The 22,724-nt window shown below is 43.5% G+C and overlaps 1 protein-coding gene across 1 annotated transcript in view; it reads right to left on the bottom strand.

The window, feature by feature from the left end:
* Nucleotides 1-22,724, bottom strand: part of CHCHD6 (coiled-coil-helix-coiled-coil-helix domain containing 6) — a 222,723-nt gene that overhangs the window by 33,209 nt on the left and 166,790 nt on the right. The gene's annotated exons all lie outside the window — the stretch shown is intronic.

The following is a 22,724-nucleotide window of genomic DNA, read 5'->3' as shown; positions in this document are numbered from 1 at the left end:
CTTTCCCTTCAATGAAGATGCTGGCTTTGTCAATGGAAAAACCAATTAAAGTAGATAAAGACACAATCACTGCTGATTCTCCTTACTGCCCACTGCTCTCTGCTAGAGTAACGGATCGCATTCTACCTATGGGTGTATTTTTCTAAGATCTGTCAGTTCTGACAGCATTTTGGCACCTGAATAACTCAAGATTTATGCCAAGGGTCTAGGAACACATCATTTCTTAGCAGATGATGGATACATTTTTCAGCAGGGCTTCCCTAATTAAAGAAATAGAGAGAGATAGGGATCAGACTGATAGGTTTTGCAGTTAGATATTTCACGCTCAATTTGATGAAATATAAATCACTCACAGAACGTCTCTTAACACACGCAAGTGAAAGTAAAGCCATGCTGAGATGGGGAAAGGGTGCAGAAATATACACAGGGGGTCTGAACAAACCAGTCCTGCAACTTGTTTCCTACTTTTATCTATGGAAAGCTCTGGGCAAGAGATGCAGCGGCAAGCAAGTTTGCCTTAAGAGGCAAAAAGGAAGGCAGTAGTCTGGCCCAAGAAGCTCACCCACTGCCTGGCATGGCTCATTCAATACAATCGAGGAAACACCAGGAATGCTGGGAAAAGCAAAAACTGTTACATCTTAGACACTTTTCACAGGTGAAAGGGCATAGTTAGGCAATTTGGGATTGCACAGGGAACACAGGTGCCATGTGCTAAATCACCAATGTTACACATTTTATAGGGCATAAGATTTTGCATACACCACATCATTTTTAGTAAAATTCTGCACTGCCCCAACGTGTCCCTTAATCTGCCATGTTTGTGTGATATAATGTTGATGTAAAGACAACTCCCCTTTCCCGCTTTACTACATCTATCACACAACTGTAACCCACAGCAGTATGGCATATCTGCTCTTTGGCTTGGCCAGGCTGCTGGAATGTTCCTGCATCTGGGAATCTGGGCACTATCCTTGTGTTACCTGACGAGGCATCATCAGTCCCTCTGGCTGAAGCTGCAGAAAATGTTTTAAAGCAGGCCAGCATCAAGAAAAAGATGGGCAGGCTTGTTATAAACCATTACACAGCAGGGATTCCATCTATATGGACCCAACACTGAAGTGTAATTAGCATAATAGTTAATTTAGCCCTGGGATAGGTGTATACATTAGCCTTATTTGTCACTAATTAGCTACTTCTTTAATTGAGCAGGGAAGTTAGGTCAAGACCTGTCCCAAATGCTTGCTGTTCGCATAAGCAGACAGAATAAACTAGGATGGGACAGGCTGAAGTCCAGTGGTAAAACCACAGAGGTTGTTTAAAGCCCAGTGGAACAAGCTACTCTGAAGCTCTGTTTGAGTTTTTTTTTTAATTTAAATATTTGTAGCACACTTTACCCTGTACCTGAGATCACCAAGCATTAAAAAAAAACATAAAAATATCTAACACAGCTTACTGAAATAAAACCAGACTAAAACCAAGCCTTTCAAGAGCACGCCACAGCCCAGGGGCCAGTTGAAAGAGACACACTTTGCATTTTTCTGGGAAGATTAAAAGGCAAATGCTTTGCTGCACCTGCTCAGGAAACTCATGCCAAAGTTTCAGGGCCCCTTCAGACCAAGTTCTGTGCAGTCTCACCACTGATCTATTAGAGAACAGATTCAAAGCAGTTTTCACAGGTTTTCTGATGGCTGTTTTTAACATATTCAGTTCCAATTAATAGAGCCCATGTCACCTCTGGGTTGCCCTACAGGATGAACCAACTAGCTAGTCCTCCACTGGAGACTCATGTTGCCCACAGGATTTTTGAAGGAAAAATACCCACTTAATTTGACAGTTGCTCCGTCAATGGTTTCTCCTTCTCCTACCCAACTAGGCAACACTGGCATGGGGAAGTATGGAACTCCTCTAAGTGATCCATGGCAATTGTCATCACCTTTACAGCTTGGGAAGGAAGCATGCTGCATCACCTTCCCATGTTACAAACATAATGCAAGATAGGTACATAGGTGTGGAATGTACATGGGCACAATCCTGAGCAGCATGTGGGCATAGCATGTGCTTTGTGACAACGTAGAAGTTGGGTGGGCTGGCACAAAGGGTCACGCTAGCCTGCTTGCATTGGCACAGGGAGCAATGTGTGTCATAGAAGGTAAGTTCTGTCCCAGGCAGCACAGAGGTGGAACATGGCAGGTGGAGGGCAGAGAGGAGATTAACAGGGCAGGGGGAGTGGCAGGGGGCGGGATCAGTGGCAGCTGCACACACCAAATCCTATCCTCCCGGCCCAATTCATTGACAAAGGGCAATGTGGTCTTGTATCAGCTATAGAGCTCACACAGGTCTGAGCTGCCACATTGCAGATGTTGGGGCTTACCCTGAGGCAAGGGGACAAATGTCTCCTTACCCTGCAGAGACCTCCAACATGCAAAAACCTGTGCAGGATGCAGTGTGGCTCATGCTAGCACCACTGCATAGAAATTTGTGCTGAATTGGGCTGCCTATGGCGTACAGGACTTATTTTCTACATAGAAATAATAAACACGTAGGAGTATCATCCTTGGAAGTGGCCCTCAAATGGAGCTCTCATCTCCTCTAGATTTTTCAAATCTCGTTTCAGGCAGCTTTCATGGACCAGTTTTTGGTTGCAAGGGTTAATCTCACTGTGTGTGTGCTAATCTTTTTCCAATTCATCAGGTGTAATCACATTTTAATTGGTTAAATTATTTTTAAACTTGCTGTTACCTGATCCATTTCTGATTTGGAAAAGCTAGACACTGAAAATAAACAAATATCCTTGAGGTTGGGATCAGAATTCTTGGCACCCCAGTCTGCACTCTTAGAGGCAGAGACAGGTTCACAGCAAAATAGGGAAGAGGGACAAGGGGGGAAAAAACGATTCAAGAGCTATAAAAATGAAATGGAACAATTACAATGCGGACCGATGGGGCTGCAAAAAGCACTAGGCTTTCAGGCACAGAGAGGTTAAAACAATTATTTGAACAGCTGGGAAAATTAAAATGGTAAAATAATAGCTACCCTTCAAAATGCTACAGATGCAAAGAGACTCTTCAATGAATAACTGATAAAGGGGAAAAAACATTTTAAAGGAAAACCATTTCATGCATGAAGGTCGAACAAGTAACAGCTTCTCTGATGTACCTGGATTTTCAGATTTTTTTTACATGATATGCAAGAGTAGGAGAAGTTAATACCACAGCCTTCAACCTCTGCAGACCTTGGGTCAATCACAGAAGACCCTCAAATGCTACAGTGCACTGAAACTGGTGATACTCCAGTGGGAGTTAAAATTTTCTAAATGTTGTGAATGGTGGATTTCCCAACCATGATGGCTGTTCTTCCACACCACTCCAAACCCTATACAGTAAATTGAATCGACAAGTGGTTGCTTTAACTGCTTTGACAGGACAAGGCAGAGAGGGTTATTACTTAAACCATAAACACACATTCACTCAATACATTAAGCAATGTGAATAAGCTCTTAAAGGTCTATTCAGATTTTGACATTTGTCATAGTGGCTGAGAACCACGTGGCAAACACAATTGGCCATACCCCACAATCAACCACCTTGTTTGCATGGATGTTGTCTCAGAATACAGCAAGATGTAATTTTCATGAGACAAAATTTTACAGAATTCCCCACACGAGCAAGTGGATTACATGCCATGCGTGGGATTTAGGTGTTGGAGAAAAGAAGTAATTCTGATCATATACCATTCTACTCATGCGCTAGAGCAGGGCTCTACAGACTTTGGCCCATGGGCTGGATTCAGTGCCCTGTCTTTTCTCACCCCTATGTGAATAGTGCTTACCATTCTGCAAGTGAGCCATCCATCTTGCCGCCAATCTCTTAGAAACTGCACTCCGGCCCACTGCTACCAGGTTCTGTCGCCCAGCAGCCACTGAGCCTGGATTTCCAGGTAGATGGGGCATGCTGGACTGCAGTTTGGGGGAGATCAGCGGCAGGGAAGGATGGTTCCCCTGCAAAATGGTAAGCGCCAGTTGCACCGGGGTGCCTTTCCCGTCACACAGCGGTCTTCAGTTTGGAGATCACTATGCTAGAGAATAGTACACGTTTTTAAATGACGTTCCCCCACACTTGGGGGGAAATAGAACATCTGGACCCAGTGATGTACTAGTATTGGTCAATATCTGTATTGTCAGTATTTGTCAATATCCTCTAGAACAGTGGTTCTCAAACTTTGAGGGAGCTTTACTTCCTCAGTAAGTTCTTGCAGGGTAAGGGCCAGGGCAGCAACACGATCCCCAGGATTGAGACGCAAAGCGGATGAGGGGGTGTGTGCTTTGCACTTACTTTCAGAAGGCAGGGCTGCAGCAGGCTACAGGAGGTGCGGGAAGCCCTGCGCAGCCCTGCACAGCACTCCCCGAGACTTGGAACGTTCGCTAAAAGCGGGCGCAAAGCACCTCCTGCCAAACGGAAATGCTTTGCGCCCGCTTTTAATGAAAGTTTCAAGCCTCGGGGAGCGCTGTGTTAGGGCTGCGCAGGGCTCCCCACACCTCCTGCTGCTTGCCCTAACACACAATAAGTAAAAGCACCCCCCTCACCCTCCTTAGCAATGCGATGCTGGGGATCGTGTCGCTATCTCCCCCCTTCCCCTGCCCCTTAAAGGGACATGGGAAGCTGTACATGTATGAGAACCACTGCCCTAGAACTTCACTTTTACTTAACCCAGATCTTTTTCAAGCTTTCCTTTTATTCTCTTGTTATCTAACATACCAATCACCTCTCTGGCTGGTTTTCTGCTTTTGATGTATTTAGAGAAATTTTTAGCCAGTTCTTGATCTGGATGGAAGCATCAGCATCTCATAGGGACCAGACTAGAATGCAGAGCATCATCTCTCTTCAGAACTAACTCAAGTAAAAATGCTGATTATGCTGGCTACAATGCACTTGCCCAATAGCCAGTGGGGCCTCTAGGGTTTGTGTTACCCAGTGCAGGAGGCCAGTGCATCACCCCCAAGATGGACCTATGCATTGGGTAGGGCAATAACCTCAGTGGTGGGCATAGTGAGGTACCATCATCCCATCCCTGCTGGGTTTTGCTTCGTAGAATAGAGATATTTCAAAACTGTTTGTTTCATTGCATTCTGCTGTAAATTACGCAACAACCAGTATATACCATGAAGATAATATTCCTAAAAATCACGATTTTGGTCACTAGTGGTGTCACCCTCCCCCCCCCCCCCCCGGGTATCAACTTACTAACACCTTATTGGTTTCATGCTCTGTCATAATAGCATCTCATTAGGTCTTCGAACACTCAGTCTCATTGGTCCGTTCTGAGTTGAGGAAGGGTGCAATCCTAACCAACTTTCCAGCACTGGCATAACTGTGCCAATGGGGCATGTGCTTCATCCTGCAGTTGGGGGCCTCCTCAAGATAAGGCAATGTTTGTTCTCTTACCTTGGAGTTGCATTGCCCTTACGTCAGTGCTGTAAAACTTGTTAGGACTGCGGTCGAAATGTACTTTTTGTTACAAAAGACAGTTGCATTTTTGTTTTCTGCTTTTTGACCATAACATTTGATAGAATGGAGATATTTCAATCTGGCTTTTTTCATTGCATTCTGCTGTAAATTACACATCAAATGGTATATAATATGATGATATTATTTCTAAAAACCACAATTCCCACAATTTTGATTACTAGTGGTGTCACCACCACCCCCAGTGCGTCACCTTATTAACATGTTATTGCAGTGGTTCTCAAACTTTTAGCCCTAGGACTCACTTTTTACAATGACAAACTGTCCAAGACCCACCAGAAGTGATGTCATGGCTGGATGTGCCATAATCAAGGAAATTATAAATAAATTAAAGTAAAACAAATAATTAAATAAGGGGATACCAGCCCTGTTCCACCAAGAGAATTTTCTCTGTAGCCTGTTTGCAATAACACGCCCCCCCCCAAAAAACAGTAAGTTTTCAGCCCTACTAAGTGCTGAGTTCAATTTAAGTTCTTATATTTAAACCATATCACTGTCAGGACTCACCTAGCTTTACAAGCCTCGAAATGAGAAGAATTCACCTTACCTCTGTTTTATTATTTTTATTGGGGGGGGGGGGAAACGACTGACTTCTGGAGCATTGTTGAGCACCACTTTCCTCGGATTGGAGCCATTCTGGTGGCCTGGCATTCGTCTTTGCCTGACCTGACCACACTTTCCATAGGGCTCAATGCATTCATCAACTTGGAGGGAGGGACTTCTTCTCAGGTGTTTTTGGGGGGCTGCATTCATCGGATTGGGACCATTCTGGTGCCGTTGGATTCCTCACAGCCTGCCTTTTCCAATGGACTAAGGCAAGTTTGCCTATTCACATGTAAATGCCTCAGTTTCACTTTCCATAGGGCTCCATGCATTTAAGACAGTTGGCATTTTTGTTTTCTAGTTTTTTGGTCATAACTTTTGGTAGAATGGAGACATTTCACTCTGGGTTTTCTTATTGCATTCTGCTGTAAATTCTGCATCAAATGGTATATAAAATGATGGTATTATTCCCACAAACCGTAATTTTAGCATTTTCACTCCCCCCAGTGCACGTTACCCCTCCCAATGAGCATCACCAGGTGCGGGCTGCACCCCTTCCACACCCCTCTAGCGACACCACTACAAATGGCACCTTTCCAGAAAAACAGCAGATTTGGACTAGTCTAGCAGATTTGGGATGGTTGACATGTTGACATGTAACACACCTGATAGTAGAAAGGGTGAAAATTGTATGGCATAGCTAATCCTGATTCTTCTTTCTTTGCCTCTTCCCTGTAAGTTTGCATTGCCAACATGCTCAATTCAGGATCCCCACCTTCCCTCACCCTTCAGTAAACCCATAGCCTTTTTTGCCTTTAGAAGTGCATGACTTCACTGCATGGGCAGTGGGGGGTTTTCTCAAACAAGGAATTGATTTTAAGCCTTCTCAATGAAGCTTCTGACATTGCACCTTAGGCCCAAATCCTAACCAACTTTCTAGCACTGGCATAGCTGTGTCAATGGACGTGTGCTGTATCGTGCAGTTGGGTGGCACTCACGGAGGCCTCCTCAAAGTAAGGGAACATTTGTTCCCTTACCTTGGAGCTGCATAGCCCTTATGTTGGTGCTGGAAATTGAGTTAGGATTGTGCCCTTAGTCCCTGTTCCATAGTGCAACTAAGAGCCCAGTCCTAAGACCCTTTCCCCCCGCGCTGATACAGCCATGCCAAAAACAGGTACACTATATCCGGAAGGGGGGGAGGAACCAAGATGTTTCAAGCAGGGAAAGGGGGTTTAAATTATCTTATCCCTGTGTAAGCCTCACTCCGCAATGGGTATCCCTGGGCCTATGCCAGGTCTGTAGCTGGTGAAAGTCTGAGGAGAAAAAAGCGGTGAGGAGGCTAAAGAAAAGGGGGATAGGATCTGGTGTGTGCCATCACCAATGGATCCACCCCCTCACAAAGTCTCCAGCCCTCTGTTATGCCCCCCTGCCCCATTCTGCCTTCTCCCATGCTTCCTATCTCTTTCACTGTCTTACCTGCTCTGGCAGGTGGTGGGAGAGCCGATGACACGAGTAGGAAGGCTCTGGCTTTCCTGCTGGGATCCCGGCAGTGTGCTACTCAGTGCGCTGCCAGAAAGCACTTTATGGTGCTTTGGCAGTAATTGCCAGCAGTGTAACTCACATTCCACTGCTGGTCAAAGCCCATAGGTAGAGGTGTTCTTAAACGTTTTTATTTTTTTTGCATTTTTTCCCAAGGAGGAAAAGTGCAGAAAGTGGTGTTATGTGCTTTTATTCCAAGGGCATATCTTTATAAATTATATTATAAATTATAATTGTTTTAGAGGTGTACTGGTTAGATGACATAGGTGGCATAGTGTTAGCAGATGCAGCCACAGTCATTACCCATGCACCTCCCCCAGTCCAGTCCATTACTTTTTTCCCCACAGATTTAGTTGTGTTTTTTTTAAATGAGAAGAGCAGAAAGTGGTGTTAAGTATTTTTATTTCATTATCAGTATAATCACATCTCCACCCACAGGATTGGACGGTAAGTCTTAGTACATGAAAGGGAAAGCTTCACATATCCTTTTACTGTTTCCCCAACCTCCACCCCTCTCTAGATCTCTCCCTCTTTTGCATCCCTTGTGTCAGTATTCAGACTGTAAGCTCTTCAGGGCAGGAACCTGTCTTCTCACTCTATGTAAAGTACCATAAGCACTGATGATGCTATGTATCATCCACAACTTCTTGTTGTGGAATGGAATTTTCGTATTGATAATAACCACAGACATACACAGGGAGTATGTCATTCTTATCAAAGAGGGGCCTTTGAAGTTTTATTTTCTCCTCGTTCAAATGGGTATTAAAATTCCACATTCCATTAATCTCACATCTAATTCTAATGAGAGAGAGAGAGAGAGAGAGAGAGAGAGAGAGAGAGAGAGAGTATATGAACACGTATTAGCAAACACCATGGAAATCAGAAGCCCAAATTGGGATAGTTCTGTGAATATCTTGCCAATTTCCCCTATGTGCCCCTCCATCAAAAAATCATGAGCAAGAAATGCAAGTCTCTTTATTAAATTAATCAAGGTCAGCCATGGGCAAAGAGATGACGATTCAACAAAAGCCCACCAGATCAAAAAAGTATGAAACATTCTCAACAACATCTTTCCTGATAATTTTATATCCACATATTACAGAGCAGACCGAGACAGCGAAAAAGCTGAAAAGCCTTTGTACGTATTTAGACAGAGCATTTTTATAGCTTGCAAACTTTTATCACCAATCAAAGCACCTTCTGTCTGAGTTTTTGTTACAGTGTAATGTCTTCAGGAAACTGGAATAAAACAGGCCATTCTAGATTGGCACTCTGGTCTTCTGTAGCTGTATGCTTTTTCTCTAACGAGTTAGCCTAATTCCAAGTAACATAGAGAGAAGCTTCACAAAAAGAGGCTGAATATACTTCGTGCCAAGGAAAACAAATAATTCTGCATTTAGGTAAGCTAGCACAATTCTCCACCCAAGGTAGCTCAATCTTCAGTAATATTTGAAGGGTCTTCATACAGTGGCCCCTACTCTGCGGAGCTCTCTGACTCATTAGGAGCAGCTGGTGCTCCTCCCTGCTAGCCTTTAGCACAATCTAAAAACTCGTTTCAGCAGCCCTTCTCTATCTTCTTGTGTTTGTTCTGTTTAGTTCTCTCTGTGCCTTTCCTTTTCCGTTTTGGTACAAAAAACAGTTACAGGTCATGCCTGCATATCAGCAGATTTGGGACCTGTGGTTTTACCTCAACCCTGATCCCAAACCCCCAGAACTGCCTGACCTGCAATTCTCTGAACGTGACCAGAGCTGTGCTCCGGTTGTGTTTTGAAGGCCTCCTAAAACCTCTGGAAGGTCGAAAATCAGCATTTCGGGTTTTTTCCTGAAAAACAGAGGTGCTGATTTTTAGCTGTCCAGAGGCTTCAGAAGGCCCTTCAAATGCAACTGGAAAAGAGTGGAATTAGTGTGCCCTGACCCACGGATTTGATTATCCCACAGTTTCGGCATCCGTGGAAGTTTGGGAAACAGATCCTCCACAGATGCACAGACTGAGTAATTGTCACTGAAGGTTTGATTGCTTTATATAATATTGTTTTAAAATTTAAACTCTAGATCATTTGCAAATAACCCTGAGTTAACTTAAGGCAGAGTACAAATTGTTAAATAAATCTTTGAAGACAACAAATAGTGCTTTTTTAAGAGAGAAAAAATTTTTCTCTCTCTGTAATTTATAAAATCTAAATTAAGCAAATTTACATATATGCACTTGTTTTAGTTTATTCTGTTTCTGGTCATGTTAGAAAAGGGAAAGGGCTCTCTGGGGCACTGAAGCTACATCCCATGACTACCAAAAATTCTGTTCATAGCCCCCTTCCTACCTCCTCAGATTCCACCAGGTCTTGCTGACACACTTTCAAGTCCATCTTGCAAAGTATTAAGGGCTAGAAATTAGGTTTCATTCCCCTCCCCCCAAAAAAGTGAAAGCAGAGAATCATAGCATTCGAACTTTTGCACTCAACATTGATTTCTGCACTGGCATCATACAGTCATGGATTGCAGAATTCACAAAACCCAACAAAGAGTTAAACCTCAGGAATTTCTTGCAGCAATCTCCCAATAAAGTATATATGTTCCTCATCGCTGTTGCAAAAAAATTATTTATTTATCGCTTTTTGACAAGAGTAGTTTACAAAGCAGTTTACATAGTAAAAGAAATAAAATAGTTCCTGTCCCCAAAGGGCCCACAATCTAAAAAAGAGACAGAAGAGACACCAGCAACAGCTATTGCAAAAGACACCATGCTGGGGTGAAGAATCATGCACTGCTAAACAAGTTGCCCAGTCCCTCTGCTACAGTGAACACTCTATGTCTCAGTAGTGAGCAGCTTCTGCTAGCTACTGCAGTTTCATTGAGATGTCATGGAAAGCCATGAATTCATTTAGCAAGGGAATTCTGACATGACTCCCTAGTTTGCCATACCAGATTTTGGTCAACTGACCACAGAGTTCTGACATGCACTGCACTATCCTTTGAACTTGATTGTATGGTATACAATGAATTCAACAGTGCAGGCATCTCCGGAGTACCGTACACATTCCCTCCTTTGACTGGAATGGCAACAAAGGTGCAAAATACCTATTTTCTCTCTATATACAGCAATGGTACACATTTAAACACTTCAAAATTCTAGTCAAAAGGACTAGAAACATGGTTTTCCTTGAAACACAAAAACCACTACCCTATATCCAGCATGCCCTAAATTTTTTAAGAAGTTTGTTATGAACTTACGTACTTGAAGATGAGCAGTTTTAAAGAACTGGATTGCCAAGCAAAAACTTGGGCATGATTTCTGGACTCTCTGCAATAGAATGGAAGCAGAGACTCCCCTGCTCGTATGGATTCCAATATAAAGCTAGAGCATTTAACTGCATTTAACTGCAAAGCATTAACTCCATGCTAGTTAAATAGTGGAATGAAGAGAGTGGAGGTTCAGGCCAGAATTTGCTTATTGATCATGAAGATGAGGAATCACTACTATTTTGCCTAGAGAGTGTTCTCTCTAGGGAAGAGCTGCAACATGCCTGAGATTCTGCACAGCCCCTAGGCCACTAAAAATTGTACAAGACCAAGAAATGTTCAGATTGGATGCAGAATTAAGATCACTCAGTACTTCAAGGCACTATAGGAACAGTGAAAGAGGAGAAGAGGAACAAGGTGATGGTTACTTACATCAACATACCCATTAAGAGGCAAGAGATTCTGCTCCTGGACCTGACATGTTTGCCAAATCGTAGGCATGGCCAACATAACTCTCTTTTCTGTGTTAGCACTATATGAGGCACAGGGAGAATGCAGAATTATGCCCTTCATTGCACTGATTCAGGGCTCAGAGATTGTCTTGCTCTTCTGATCAACCAGGTTGGATGGTACATATTTAAACAAAGACAGGCACTGTGCTTTATCTTGGCCCCTAAGGAAATGGTAGCCTCTTTCTAAACTGCCAGCTCTATGTCAGTTCTAATGTCAGTTTCAGCACAGTTATAATGAGGAAAGGTAAAAAAGAAAAAGGACTAGAAAGGGCAGGTGAGAGAGAGAGAGAGAGAGAGAGAGAGAGAGAGAATGATGACAGGTGAAATGCAAAGAATAGTAGAGGCAGAGGCAGACAGAGGAAAGAACTGTACTGGCCTTGAAAAGAAGCCGATATATTCACAATGCAGAAAGCAATGAAGTGACCTTGGGAAAACAGAGATTGCCATGCTGGGTCAAATTAGGGGTTCATCTCAGTAATCTTGCAAATTTCCACAGCATCAGCGTTTCAGAGAAGGGGGAGAATGCCTGGGCTATAAATACCTGGACTATTGTGTCCAGTTCTGGTTGCCACATCTCAAAAAGGACATAGTGGAAATGGAAAAGGTGCAAAAGAGAGTGACTAAGATTATTATTGGGCTGGGGCACCTTCCTTATGAGGAAAGGCTACAGCGTTTGGGCCTCTTCAGCCTAGAAAAGAGGTGCCTGAGGGGGGATATGATTGAGACATACAAAATTATGCAGGGGATGGAAAGAGTGGATAGGGAGATGCTCTTTACACTCTCACATAACACCAGAACCAGGGGACATCCACTAAAATTGAGTGTTGGGAGGGTTAGGACAAACAAAAGAAAATATTTATTTACTCAGTGTGTGGTCAGTCTTTGGAATTCCTTGCCGCAGGATGTGGTGACGGCATCTGGCCTGGATACCTTTAAAAGGGGATTGAACAAGTTTCTGGAGGGAAAATCCATTACGGGTTACAAGCCATGATGTGTATGTGCAACCTCCTGATTTTAGAAATGGGCTATGTCAGAATGCCAGATGCGAGGTAGGGCACCAGGATGCAGGTCTCTTGTTATCAGGTGTGCTCCCTGGGGCATTTGGTGGGCCGCTGTGAGATACAGGAAGCTGGACTAGATGGGCCTACAGTCTGATCCAGCAGGGCTGTTCTTATGTACTATGAAGCTAGAGTGTTCAGGATTTTTTTTTCTACATCCTGTAAGTATGTTGTATGCTTCACACAGCATATCAATGTTGCAAGAACTAAAACACCACTTACCACCAATCAACAGACTTATACCAACTAGATGTCTCTTGATAGAAAAAGGCATTTCCAAGTATTAAGACTTCTAAAGAGGAAATTGACCAAAATAACCTCTGCTCTTTGTGCCCAGGCACCATTACACATCAGAAGACCATTTTTAGGAAAATTCTCCTCCTCCGCTGTCCTCCTGGTTATGCATTGTCTTGGTCTGACATATCTCAACAAGAAACTACCACGAAACTGACATCTAGTTGACATCTAGCCATGAATCCTGCTGATCAGCAGGAATAGGTGCTCAGCCCTGCCATAATCAGCAACTATAGTGGATTCTGCTGGTCCCAAATGCTTACATCGGCCAGGCATGAAATAATGAGATCAGACACCCGAGGAAGGGTATAAGGAGCAATATCAGAGGCCACTTTCAAGCCAACAACATCTTCTCTTTTAACATAAAAAGTACTGACAGCGGGTTTCATATTTAATAACCGCTCCTAAGGTCTGGTTCTGGACAGATCAGCAACAGCTTATACATCTTGAAATGTATGGTCACACAAAATAGACTTAAACAAGAGGCATGTATTGTGCCATTTGAAATCATGAAAAATCACAAGAGGCAAATAAATGCCTCTCTTTTTCACATGCACACTAGGACCAATATTTTCTCCTACCCATTGATTTTACCTTATCGAGTGGGAACAAAGATTTATCTTGGTCAAACCTACAGCAGCTAAATAGAAAGAAGTGCCAGAGAAAGCTATGGACTCTGCAGCTTAAAGGCGAGTAACAGCCCAATCCTAACTTGTGCTGGAACAGGCAGGCCGAGTGGCCTGTGCTGTATCTCGTGCAAGGCTGGTGCTGACTAGAGTACAATTAGGACTAAGGAGATATTTTTCTCCTTACCCCGTGTTGCATCCCAGTCCCCCAAGGAGCTACTTGGATCTGTGCCAGCAAAATCTCTGGTGCAAATCCAAGCAGCCCATTCTTAGCAGGCTGGCCGGAAGGGGGTTTACAATTCGGCCTGTGGTGCGGCAGTCAGTCCCACCCCTTCCTAGATTCGATTACCCAGCATGTGTAACAAAGCACGTGTTAAATGCCAGTCATTGAGCTCTTTGATGATGCAGAGATCATCATGGTAACAGCAGTAAAATTACAATAATCTCCCTTTTCATGAAACCCCAGGCTATGCCGGATACTGACTTAAAGTGGCTAATACTACTAAAAAAATCCTAGACATGATTATTTATCTAATGAATTTATACCCCACCTTTATAACTACCCAAATGATATCTTGCAATGCTACTTGTCTATATTCCAAGACTACTGACTTAGGTTGCAATTCTATGCACACTTTCCTGAGAATAAGCCCTGCTGACTATAATGGGTCTTACTTCTGAGTAGACATGCATAGGATTGTACTGTTACTGTATTTCTAAAACTGGGCCAAGAAATAGTGGTTGCGTCTGTAAGAATGGGAAATATTACTACCAGAGTTGTGTGTCCCATACGTGAAAGACAAAAGCAAACATTTGTCAGGAGCACTGCATGCATCCTTAGTGCTCCAAATGCTTTAAAACAAGAACCAACAAAATGGAAGATGACTGTGTCATTGGCAGAAAATGGCAAAAGGAAACAAAGCAGAGGTTTTTATTCCCGTTTTAAATACCACACCCAGCCAGGTTACTTTAAATTAAGGAGGCACTGCATTTTTGAACTTGCATTTTGTTCCGTTTGCTTACATTTTTCTACAGAGAGCATTTATATCCCTTGAAAGGGGAATGGGAGGCTCAACAGACTGGGAAGGCTGCAAGCAGATGAAGCCTGTTAATTCACTGGATAAAATCTGACTGGAGATTATTTATTTTCAGCAGCTAAGAAAGACCATTAAAGAAGCCAATGGATGGGTTCAACCTGGAAGTATCATCACGAAGAGTAATAACTGAACAAATAACAGAGAAGAAATGCTTTTCTTTCCTAGAGAGTCAGTCCTCCAAAGGCAATTCAGGGCTGAAGTTCATTCTGTGCCTCTCATGGAACAGGAGAAGCTGGAACTTCAAGCAACTGCATTTTATGGTCTATTGGCCCACCTTCCTTCAGCACCAAAGAGAGGCTGCAATCAAGTTCTTTTAATTAAAACAGTTGCAGGAACATCCACAGCATACTGATGTTTTGAAGGATACAGAGACATCTGGTAGTACAGGATGGCTGTTTGGTGAGAAAAAAAATAATAAGCAGTACCAACAGAAATCAATTTCCTTGTTTCGGTTAGGGTTTGTCTGATGTGAGCTGCTTTTCGTGGTTATGTGACCCAATAGATGATTTGCTTGGTGAACTAAACCGACTCACTCCATAGGGACAGTGGAATGGACTGATAGTTTCAGTGGAAAACTTCACAGCCAGATGGGTAGAACGTAATTCGAGTGACAGAAAGATAAGCTGGCAGAAGGAAAGCAAACGCATAAAGGACAGAAGCCATAGTGTTGAGATTTTATGGGAGTAAACACATATTTTTAAATTTAAAAAAATAAGCTTTCAAAACATCACCTTTAGCCATTGCCCAACTTTATCAAGAATTTATCTGTAAGACCCACAGCCTGCTAACCTCAACCTGGACACTAATCAGATGTCTGGGACTCCCATGAACATCAAGCAGCTTGCCGTGGACCTGGGCCTCTGAGAGGAATCTTATCAGGGGTACAAAGAGGGAAGGGACAATGGGAGTAGGCAGAACGGGGAGCAAAATAAGGCCAGGGGGGGTGCTGATAGCCAGAACACTCTTTGGAGCCCAGGTCTACCAGGCTTCTTGATGTGGAGCCCAGGTCTACCTGAACATGCAGCACTGGCAGCTAGACACAGTAATATGGAAAACCAAACACACTCCTAAGTCTAAAATCTTTGAAATATAGAAAATCCATCATAGAAAATTAGCATCTTCACATTTGGGCTCACGCTAGAATGGACAGTGTGTTGTGTGCATTAAAATGAACTTCTGCAGCAGCCTGTAGCCCTGCAGCTGGGTCCCTGATCTCTTACACGCTCCTTCATGGTAAGCAGATCCACAAGCCAAGAGCTATTGTAGCAGGCCAATTTCCTCCCAGATTTGACACTGTGTTAAGAAGGGTCATGGATGCATTCCTGGGGCCGGTGTGTATGGCTGGCAGCAGCAGTTGCCACTGTATGCCCTTGGTTGTGCCCCCAGCATCATGCACAGGCAACGAGTTCAGTTGAGATAGGAAAATGTAAGATTCTAGGAACTTTCTGGGCCCACTCCTTTGACTCCTGGACCTCCTTTCTGACCCTGGGTCCAAGTACAAATTGCACCCCCAGGCCCTGCCATAGACAACTCACCTGTGAACCTCTTCAATGGCTTCTCCAGAGACTTTTCAGGAGATGGGGAGGAGTCAGGGAGGCTAGAGGTCTCCTGAGCCTAGCAATGACATGACTGCTATGGCATTGTCTACACAAGGGGTCTCCAAACCCCAGCCCGGGGGCCAGATGCGGCCTGTGGCAAGCCTCTATCCGGCCCGCGGCCAACTGCCCCTGAAAGCCTCTGGCCCACTCATCTGAACATGACCAGAACTGTCTCTGATTGTGTCTGGAGGGTGTGCTGTGGGCCAGAGAGGTTGAATGAATGAGCCCATTCATTCATTTATTCACTCATCTAAGTTTCATCTCAAATTTATTTATTTAAATTTTATATTTAAATTATTTTTCCGGCCCTCAACACCACGCCAGATATTTGATGCGGCCCTCTGGCCAAAATGTTTGGAGCCCACTGGTCTATACCATGAAGGATCCAGATTTCTCATAGGAGGTTGTGAGGTGGCAGGCACATGTGCAGCCTGCTCATCACTATTTAGCTGGCAATGGGGGGGGGAGTGACAAACAGCTGATCTTGAGAGAGCTGAGGGAGCCGAGAAGGAACCACCCAGGAGGACTCAGTTGTGTGGAAACCCTCTCTGCTGGATTTTCTGAGGGGACAAAGAAGAAGAGGGCTCCACTCCAGGGCTGAGAACAATCCTAGATAGTTTACATCAGACTAATTTGAAGTCAACATCACTTTATATAGTGATTTACACTTGTATTCAGGGAGGACCAAGACAAAGCAGAACACCTGGTGTCCCCCCCTGTAGCTGCAGGGCTACAGGCTGCTGCAGAAGTTCATTTTGATGCACACAACACACTGTCCATTCTAGCGTGAGCCCAAATGTGAAGATGCATTCCAGATGCATTCCACTACAATCTGAAATCCATCACCATACTGACAGACACTAGCTCCTCTTTGCAAGGAGTCAATGCACATTACAGCAGCAGGTTACTAAAGACTCTGCATTAGAAGTATGATTTCTATTATGAAAGGTAATAAGTTCAAATCTTAGCATGTGGGCCGAGTCACAAATAAATTCTAAGAACACTTTGCATTCATTAAGGTCCTTTGGTAGATCCAAGAAGCACTCTAAGGACGTAGAAACTGCGGTGTAAGTACCTTGCTGAAGGTCACAGAAAGGCAATGGAGCTAACTCAAAAGTTGCGTACATCAGCCCAGGGAAGCTTATTACCTGCTTCATATCTTTTTATACCTGCATTTGGAGGATTTCAACATTAATTAGAGAAACGTTACTTAGGTTGGTCCAAGATAATGCAGTTCAGAGTAACAGCACGAAACTACTTAGGAAAATGTCAGGAAACTGTTAGGAAATAACTCCTACACAGCAGACTTCTTAGGTGGCCAAACAGCATCACAAAATGGTGGAGGATTCTGTTACAGAGATGTGGAATGCTTACAGTCCAATCGTATGCCCAGTTTGGTGGGACCTGCTCCCAGGTAAGTGTGTATAAGATTGCAGCTCTAATTATGTCTGGTTTCTTGCATCTACAAAAAGGGAGTACATGGTATATCTACATGCATGCAAGTGGTGCCTCTCTTAGCCACTGGTGTAGCTCTTCTAGGATTGCCAAGCAAAACTGCAGTACGACCAGTTATGGTACTGACAGAAAATAGTGTTTTCCAAATAAGTTGAAATGAAACAACCAGTAACTTCTTAAACAGTACCACAAACACAGATGGATATGAATCAATAACCACAGAGTCTAAGCCCTTTCATAATCCCTCAGCACAAGCTAACCTATCTGCTTGGAAAGGCAAAGCATTTAGATGAAAGAGAAAAGGAACAAGATATTTCAGCAAACAATTTTGTGGTGGACTCTCAAGAGGTGAACAATGAATCCAGCATATTTCCAATTTCTATAACTTGTGTTAGGAGGGCTTAAGAAGCTTGGATGCTGCTTTCTAAATTATAGCAGAGATTAGTTTCATTTTATACGAGCAACAATAACAACACACTGAACATTTCAGTGCTATACTCAAATTTCAAGGAAAGTTAAAGCCACCTGATCTCTGACCTTAAGAGTATAGTTGGTATCAACAACAATTTTTTGAAATTCTCTTCCAATCTGTCCTGGTTTACACGAATTAACATTGTTTAGCTGGGCTTCCCTAAACAGCTTTGGTGATTACACTGAAAACATGGGAGTTGTTTGTTATATTACCAAGGGCCCAATCCTATCCAACTTTCCAGTGCTGATGCAGCCATGCCAATGGGCATGTGCTGCATCTTGTGGTGGGAGGGCAGTCAAGGAGGCCTCCTCAAGGTAAGGGAATGTTTGATTCATTACCTCAGGGCTGCACTGCAGTGGCATTGATGCTGGAAAGTTGGAGGGGATTGAGCCCAAACAAGAGGAACTGTTGGGTAACCATCAGCATGTCTTCTACAGTTTTACCCTCTGCTAACTGGGAAGCAGACGTGGCTGAGGCAGAATTTCTGCTGGTGGATGGGTGCGGGGAGGAGAATGAGAACACATATCTGCTCATATTAAATTACAAAGGTAGACTGTGCCGTTTCCATAAAAAGGAACAGCAGGCATGTGTGCAGAAAAAAACACCTGGTCTTTATTGCCACTGGAGGCACAGTAGTAATTTACACAACTGGAAAACGGTCTGTGGATAGGGGATTTGTTATCTGACCATGATAACAGCATTGATTATGCCAAAGGTGAGTTTACGGTTATTACTAAACTCAGAAAGGGTGGCAGACCCATTAAGATGGTCTCACCATGAAGGCCTTATAGATGTGAATGGATTCCAGACAGCCTTGGGGGGGTTCTTTAGCAGATCTTGTCAGTTGTCCTGCTAAAGTTTGGAGGTGACTGACACGCTAGTTCCTAAGCATTCTCTCCAAACTGTCAGAATTCAATTCTTCCCATGAAGGAGTAATGGCAATAAGGTAGCAGAAACATTTCGTTCAGCTGAGCTTCTTTGTACATAAAATACTACAATACTAATAATATCTGCATATGCTTTTTGAGAGCAAACATTTCCTCTAGTGAGATTTTATCGGATTAATATAAGTGAAATCCAAGAAAGTGGACAGAATATTCGGTTCTGCTTGGTCTACAACATTTCTGCTCAATCTATGTTCATCTTGGCCACTACTGAAGAGTCAGGGGTGAAAAAAAACAAACTGTTGGCCTGCTTGATCAGTGCTTCCTTGAGTGGACACTGTTTCAGCGAATTTGAAAGAGACAGCAGAGAGGCAGTAGAGACCATGGCTAAAGAAAGCCATCACTAGATCCACATGAATTGGGGAACTACAAGTCAATTTTTAATGTCCAGTCTTGGCTATGGTAAGTCAAGCAGACTCTGACTTGAGAACTCTAGATACTCCGGAATGACGAAAATTATCCAGACCTATTTCAGTCTGGCTTCAGTTAGGCTGCAGTTCATGCCTGAGATTACTTTGTTCTCCCTGGCTGACACTGATCATCAGCAGAGAAACGGGGAGAATGTCAGTCTGTTAATTCTCCAGGATATCCTGGTAAGTTCTGATACTATTAATCATGGCATCTAATCATGAATTGCTTGGGTTTGGGAATAGGAGGCACAATTTTGCAGTTAGTTCACTTCTACCTCACTGGGAGAGTTCAAAAAGAGATACTGGAAGGCTGTTTCATCTCATGGGTATTCCCCGTGTGGGGTTACCCAGGGATTGATTGTGATCTATGCTTGTTAATATTTACTGTCATTCAGAGTTTTGGAGTGCACTATCACCAATATGCTGATGACACCCTGCTCTCTTTCTCCTTTCTTTCCAAATCAGATGTGGTGCAAACGCCTGTGGTTAGCGTCCGACTGAACGAGGGCAAACAAACTGAAACTTAATCCAGAAGAAAACATGGCTGTTCATGGTGAAAGGCCCTAAAACTGGAAAAGTGATAGAATTCCCAATCCTAGGAGAGGCTACATTCCTCCTTGAAAGGATGAGTTGAAGTGTGCTTCTGGATGTGGGTCGCCTTCCAAATTCTCAGGTGGAAACTGCATCAGCTTCAGCTGATACACCAATTGCATTCCTTCTGAGAAACCCATTGTCATTCTTGGTCGTGGACTGGTAATCTCTTAACAGAACTGCAGCCAATTGCTGTATGTGGGGCTTTCTAAGAAGGCTGTTTGGAAACTTCAGTTAGTCCAGAGTGCAGCAAACAGGCTGATGATGGGGACTGGAAGAACTCAACTGGCTGCCAATTTACTTCTGGACTAATTTCAAGGTGCTGCTTCTTCCCTTCAAACCCCTCTATACCTAGATACCTGAGAAAGTGCCTACCCCAGTATGTACCCTCCCAATCACTGATATTCAGCAATGAATTTCTAATGTGGATGTTGCCTCCTTCAGAGGCTAGATTTTCTTCAACGATCAATAGAATTTTCTGTTGCTGCTTCACATTTACGGAATCCATTACCGCTTGAGAGTCACCAGATTCGAGAGTTTGGCTGGTTTAGAGGGCAATTAAGACTTTTTCTTTTAAGTAGGCTATTCACCTCCAAGTGTGACAGAGTTTCATGTGGCTTGTTGTATTACTCTCCCTGCTGTTGAGATAATGCTGCTGATTTAGCTTTCCTTTTTTTGTTGAATGTTAAATGTACATTTTGGATTTTTAAAATAAGCCTCCAGTTTGAGATCTCATCCGAACTGAAAAATGAATTATAACCCACAAAGAACTCACAGGATTGCTTCACATTTTTTTTAAGGTGTACATGTACAATGTTTTAACTGTATTGTTGAAAATGTAAAGTGGGAAATCTGACAAATGCATGTATGATGCTAGCACAGTTCTCTTAGAAACACAAGATTGGCTGTGGTTCCTTGTTGAGTGCATGATGTGTGAAACGTCCCATAGAAAGTGACTAGAACTGAAACAAAAAGAATTGTAATATGGGCATAACACTATCAGTGGTTTAACACCTATCACAACTATATCTACAATCATGTATTAATTGAGAGTGCATGGGCCTGCATATACTTTATCACTGTTCAACAAGCAGTAAGAACATATGAATCCTTAATGCATTTGGGAGAGTGGATAAATTCCATGCAGAACAGCAGATGACAGAAATTTTTTTTGAAGTGTGCTCAGGTATACTACAGTACCAATATCCTGAACAACCAGGATATTGGTTTATGCCTCTTGATTTGTGGTCTAGAAGAAGTGAGAGAAACACTAGAGAATCTTGGCTGATACCCAAAGCCAAGGATAGGTGTTCAGAGGACCTTCCCACCCAGCTGAGTCTTTATGGCAATCTTTGCTTGAGAAAATGAAGCATTTCAGTTCTACATAGATGGTGCAATGCATTTGTGGGACAGTTGTTTAGACAGGTTAATAACATAGCTATGTAGGAACACTGGCCACTGCAAAGCTCAGCAATAGAAAAGAAAATGAAGAACTTATGCCTCTAGCTTCGTAAATACTGGGTGAATGCAGCAGCCATTTCCATTTTAAGTAGGCCAGCATTTTACTCTTGGACATGCTTCATATATTAAGATGGCAGTTTATGTCCTTTCAGGCAGCTCTATATTTTTAGTTTATCCATCGATGAATATCAGGGCATACAAAAATGCTTTTGTGACTAGACTGATCTGAGATGCATCAAACTAGGAGCCTCTGCCTTAGGGTATTAAAACAATAACCCATCTCCAGTCCTTCATTCTTTACAATTAGAAGCACAATGTGGATTATTTTCACCTTTGCAAATAAACAGGCCAGGAGAACGCCTGGGTACAGTTAATCCAGTAATGCTCTCCTCAGTGTTTATGACTAAATAAACAGCAGCTGCTTGCTGCATGCGGCCTCTTCACTCACTCCCTTGTGGGGGGCCATTTATTGAGTCATAAACTCCTCCAATAGTGTTATCACCACAGCTTTTGCCCAAATATAGGGTGGAAGAAAGTAGAATCAAAAACAGCAACCCAGAATCCACAGAAAGTTAAGAATATACTACCTGTAAAACCCATGTTGTGGTACATACATGGAAGTATCAAAACATGCTATACAGGTAGCAGATATCTTAAAATTAATTATTCTAGAGGCAAAAGATTAAATATAACACATTTCTTGCTAGCACAATTACTTTCTTATAGGATTTTGTGAGCACACACATATAAATAAGAATGTAGTGATTTATATAGGTACCATCAATTTACATAGTGCTTGACATGAGAGTAAGAGAGCAATCCAAACCTGCGCTGGAGCAGGCAAGCCAGGAGGCTTGCGCTACATCCAAGGCAGGGTTTGTGGGCAGCAGCAGCTCAGACAGAGGCAAGGGGAAATTCTTCCCCTTACCCCTGGGTAAGGGCTGCTGGCCCCAATGGGTCTCCTCAGACCTGCGCCACCTCTGGAGGTAGCGCAAGTCTGAGGAGAGCAAAGTGGCTTGAAGCCGCTCCGTTCTCTGCGGGGATGGGGGTTGGGATCCGGCATAACTGCTGGGTCCCAGCCCCGCCTCTGGCTTCCCACGCGCACGCCTCCAGGACCACCTATCACCCGCCTTCTCCCCGCCCAGGAACGCTCTCTCCTTCCTCCTCCCCGCCCCCCCTTGCTGTTTGTGCTGGCATGAGCGCGCCAACACAAGCGGCTGCAGGGAAGCCAAGGCGGAGGCTTATGCTAGCCTCCGCAGGCTGGTGCTTCTCAGAGTGCCGACCCGGCTTCCCCGCAAGGAGGCACAAACGTGCTTTATGTCACGTTTGCGACCCTCTTATGCCGGCCCAATTTGGATTGCGCCC

This window comes from Tiliqua scincoides, chromosome 2, assembly GCF_035046505.1.
Source record: "Tiliqua scincoides isolate rTilSci1 chromosome 2, rTilSci1.hap2, whole genome shotgun sequence".
NCBI classification, from domain to species: domain Eukaryota; kingdom Metazoa; phylum Chordata; class Lepidosauria; order Squamata; family Scincidae; genus Tiliqua; species Tiliqua scincoides.
The sequence above is the reverse complement of the archived record's forward strand: the minus strand, read 5'-3'. Positions and strand labels throughout refer to the sequence as shown.